Here is a 4,794-nt window from a genome sequence, read left to right as displayed (position 1 = left end):
ACACAAAAATTGTCTCAACCTCTGATATTAGTAGATACTAAGATTATCTACAGCTTAGGTCCCAGGGTACAAAAGAGAAGAGAAATTGCCCTTAACATCAATAAGGTCAGAACAACCTGACCTTAGCCACACTGTGCTTTGGGTGGGCAAACATGTCTGCTGCTGGCCATGCCTGAAGATCCTGAGACTCGAACAGTAGCTCTCCAGAACCTAGAGAACAGTACATAAACTTTTTCCCTCCTCCTTTTGCCAACTTCTATGCTATCTGTGCCATGCATTAAGGAGCCCAGGAAAAGACAAAGATTGGGTAATATTCAAATCTCAAACACAAATATACAAATCTCATGGTGTACCGTGGAAAGTTGGCTTCAGAACTGAAATCAGCAATTCATAGTTCTTCAATAAATATCCAAATATAGTACAATTTGTGTTTAAATTTTTTACACAAAAGTAGGCAATTTTTAACCTATTCATTAAAGACTTTAAAATCATTTATAATTTTCTCTTTTGGAACTCTATGATCACAAAGGGTAAGAGTAAGGTTGGATCCTGTCATCTGTAATACTTTTAAATAGGAAATTAGAATCTTATGTTGATGTTTTTCTAATTCATATATTCACAGGTATGGTAGCATTTGAATGTAGTCCCAGTACACAGTAAGCTGAGATTCACCCCAAATGCCTATTCTTTTTGTGTTGTTTTGGCTTCATTGTTTTGTTTGGTTGGTTTGTTTTTCAAGACAGGGTTTCTCTGTGTAGCCTTGGCAGTCCTGAACTCACTTTGTAGACCAGGCTGGCCTCAAATTCACAGCGACCCACCTGCCTCTGCCTCCCTAGTGGTGGGGCTAAAGGCATGTGCCACCACACCTGGCTAAGACTAAGGGCAACTGAAATACCCCATACCCCAAATCAGTGAAATGGCTAGTGCAGTGGTTCTCAACCTGTGGGTTGCAACCCCTTTGGGTTAAACAATGCTTTCACAGGTGTTGCATATCAGGATTAATAAGAGTAACCAGTAACAAAACTACAGTAATGAAGAAGCAACAAAATAAATTTCTGGTTGGTGGTGGGGGGTCACCACAACATGAGGAACTGTATTAAAGGGTGGTAGATTTAGAAAGGTTGAGAACCACTGCTCTAGTGTGTAGCAATAGTTTAAGACATGGCCTCTGTGCTTGTTGTGCCTACCATAAAATTATAAGTATGCTGAGGATGCTAGCATTGATCTGGGGTTCTTTTATGAGCCTGATACAATTTTCCCTGATGAGTAAAGAGCTAGGAAAGCTTTCAATGAGTTTTTCACTGACTTGCCAAAACTTTTAAATAGACTACAGCAGCAGTGTGCTAGCTCAGAGAACACAGTGTACTCGCTGGGCTTTGGGCGCTGACAGACTTTTCAAGCATAAACGGGATGCATTATGTCTAAATATCCTAATCAACTGAAATAAAATTTCTTAAAACTGCCTGCAGAATCTTATTCCCTAATGTCTTCGGATATAAAATATTTTCACATTCAAGAGGTCATGTGTGTATTGATATGACAAAGATACTGAGGAGTTGTGGGGAGGGGTGAGTGGGCAGGAGAGCAGGTAACACCAGGACTTGTGGCCATGTGACTTTGATAAGGGTCTTTTTAAATTTTATTTTACTTTATTTCTTGGTTTTTTTTTTTTTGCTTGCTTGTTTGTTGTTTTTTTGTTTTGTTTTGTTTTGTTGTTTTCGAGACAGGGTCTCAAGTAGCAACTTCTGATTTTTCTATCTGTTTCCCAAATGATAAAACTATAGGCTTGCTCTTCTAAGTCCAGTTTAGGGCTTTGAGCTTGTTGGACAAGCACCTTACAAACTGAGTTATCTCCCCAGTCCAAGATAGGTTTTTCTATTTCTTTTTTTTCCCAGTTTACTAATGTACTTTATTAACGTGTCTGTTACATCTAAAAGGTTAATCTATCACATTGCCATAATTTGGGGGTAAATATTTTCAACTTATGCTATGTCAACAAAAGATACAAGATAACCACCATTAATTTAATCTTCATTCACCAGGAGCCTTAAATAGGGCAGCGTTATTCTTATACTTCCCTGCAATCTCTGATATTTCCCAAGAGATCTTCAGACATGCATGCCTCATACTCCTTGTCAGCTTTACCGATCTGTTCTTCAAGATGTTTCTCCAAAGACCCTACATGTGTAGCAACCATCCCTAGAAGCCGCTGCAGGTTATTTCCCACATCTCTCCTTTCTTCAGTTGTGGTTTGCACAACTAATTGGTATTCCCACTGCACAGAGTCCACATCACGCATGGCTTCGCTGAGGCCCTCGTTCACGGCACTCTCCAGCAGGTGCTTGTGTTTTTCCGGGGACTCAAGCTCGCTGGCACACTTCTCTTCTTCCTCAGCTTCCTTAATCGTCTGTTGGTAGAGACCATCCAGCTTCTGCACCTCCTCCTTCAGCAGCCTCACAGTTCTCTTGCTTTCTGTCTTCATGGTGCTCAGTTAAAGCATCCTCCGGACTCATCTTTTTATATAGAGCTCTGTTAATTTCTTCTTCACTTTCACGCAAGGGTTCTTTGAGAGGCAAATACACTTGCACCGTGTATTTGACAAGGCATTTGGCACCAGCCTCTGGATTAAACTTAATTTTGAAGTCATAGCCTTTGGAATCCTCAGCACCTTTGGGGATAAGCTTTAGTTTTCTGGCCAGCTTGTGGTACTCTGCTAACTGTGCTTCAATAGCCTCTTTGCCTCTGGTGTATTTTAATTCCTCATTCCACATTTGTTGTTGTTCAGCCTCCAGGTTTTTGGTTAATTTATTAATGGTCTGTTGCAATTTGTTTTGGGTTTTTTTCCCCATGATTTATTCTCTCAATGTCAGCAACTAAGTACTTCTGGTTTTCAACAATAGTCTGTAGTCGAGTGTTTTCCTGCTTTATTGTTTCACATTCTAGTCTACTCTACTAATTTCTTCATTAAGGCCACTCAATTTCTGGTCCAGAATGGATGAATGAGACTCCAAATTGCTCATGTATGCTTTATACTTTTGAACATCTGATTGCTTGTAAGGAAGCTCTCAGTTTCTTCAATGATACCAGACGATTCAGTTTTTTCTCTTTCTTGCTCCAGTCTTGCATTCTGTTCATTTAGCACTTTGTTTTCTGCTGCTAATGATTCCAGCTTGGACCCATCTACCTTATGCAAATCCTTCAGCTTCAACTGCTGCTCCACCTTTATCCCTTCAAAGCTGTCGGCCCCGGACATGAAGCTCTCATAGCACTTTATGGTGTAGTCCAGAAACACCTTATTATGTATAATTCCATCTTCAGTTTCTTCTCCCCAAGGCTGCCCATCACCGTGTAAAGGTGAGCTCTCTTTCATGGCAGTATGAATCTTGATGCAGTCTATTAGCCACACCAAGGCTGCCATGATGTGAGTCCAGGTGTGAGGGGCTCCCACCGTGTACATGGAACTCTTGGACAGTGCAAAGGGATACCCAAGGTCTTTAAAATTTCTTGGGACCTCTTCTTCGAATTTTGTAACAGGAAGTTTGTATGATGAGCACAGAAAGCCAAAAAGAAAGGTGAAGATCTTTAGGAAATCTTTGGTAGATGGAGCTTGAAGAGACTTCCTGGATACACTGTATACATAGCCATTCTCTGTAAGAAACTCATAGAGCTGTCGAATACACTGCTGAATGAATGCTTTGTCATTAAGTGGTCTTGAGTCCTTGATTTTTTCAGAACTGGAAAATATACCAAGTTGACTATTCCTGGATCCATGTCTGCTAGTCCCTTTTCCAACTATTGAGACTTTTCTTTCAGATGTAGGTTTGTGTGTACTCAGCTTTCCAAACGTTAATCTCTTTTTGGTTTGAGGGGTATGAAGGCCTGGTTTATTGAGGTCCAGGGATCTTAACTCCTGCATAGAGAGGCAGCCAGCACCACCGGTGGAAACCAAACCACGCTTCATGCTTACAGCCTTCCTCCTGGCGTCTAGATGAGACCCAGCACCCGACTTCCAGTAAACTGCACAACTACAAAGGAAAAACAGTCGCCAAAACAACAACAACTTCCATCTGGGCCCGATGAAGGGCGGTTTGAATCGGATTTCTATTTATAAGATCAATAACTTCTTTGGACCAGCATGCTGAATAAAAACTCTGACACTCCAGGTTTTTACAAGTCTTATCACTAGGACTATAAATTGGGGAAGAAGATGAGCATACAGAAGGTATGTCTGTAGAGCAGTATGAGTTACTTCTAAGGATGAAACCATCTCACCTTTGGATCATCCTGAACTAATATGGCAGTTGCATTGATGATGCATTGCTTTAGCTATTCTGTGAGATTAGACAATCATCATGAAATACCTTTATTCACTCACTTAAAGTCAGCATATTTAAACTTATAGTTCTCAGCTTCTCCAAGTCTGAAACAGATATATTAGAAAGTAGTACTAAGGAAATATTTGTTATATTGATGGCATCTTAGCCAGGACAGCTTGGGCTAGGCTGCTTCTCAGCAGTTCTGAACAGGAAGAGTGATAGCACAGAAGTGGACTTTCCAGTGCACCAGGCATTAGACTATTACAGTATCATGTCATAGATCTAACGCAAAAAGGACAGTGAGAATATCAAAAACACCAAAACTGAGGAAGAGCCTGTTTCCAAGTGGCAGGCATAGCTGAGGAGTCCAGATGGCAGTAGGAGTGCAGGAAGAAGAGTGGTCCTAATCTCCTTGTGCAGAGCTCAAGTAAGAAACAAGGGAATCTAGACTTTGGGCAAATATTCTAGAGTTGGGATA

The 4,794-nt window shown here is 40.8% G+C and overlaps 1 pseudogene across 1 annotated transcript; it reads right to left on the bottom strand.

Annotated features, from left to right (window-relative positions):
- Positions 1-2,031: 2,031 nt before the first annotated feature.
- Positions 2,032-4,034, bottom strand: LOC311602918 (kinetochore protein NDC80 homolog; annotated as a pseudogene). The gene has a single exon. The product of its transcript is annotated as a kinetochore protein NDC80 homolog (transcript).
- Between the last annotated feature and the right edge of the window lie 760 nt (positions 4,035-4,794).

This window comes from Acomys minous, assembly GCF_964271855.1.
Source record: "Acomys minous genome assembly, chromosome: 8".
NCBI classification, from domain to species: domain Eukaryota; kingdom Metazoa; phylum Chordata; class Mammalia; order Rodentia; family Muridae; genus Acomys; species Acomys minous.
The sequence above is the reverse complement of the archived record's forward strand: the minus strand, read 5'-3'. Positions and strand labels throughout refer to the sequence as shown.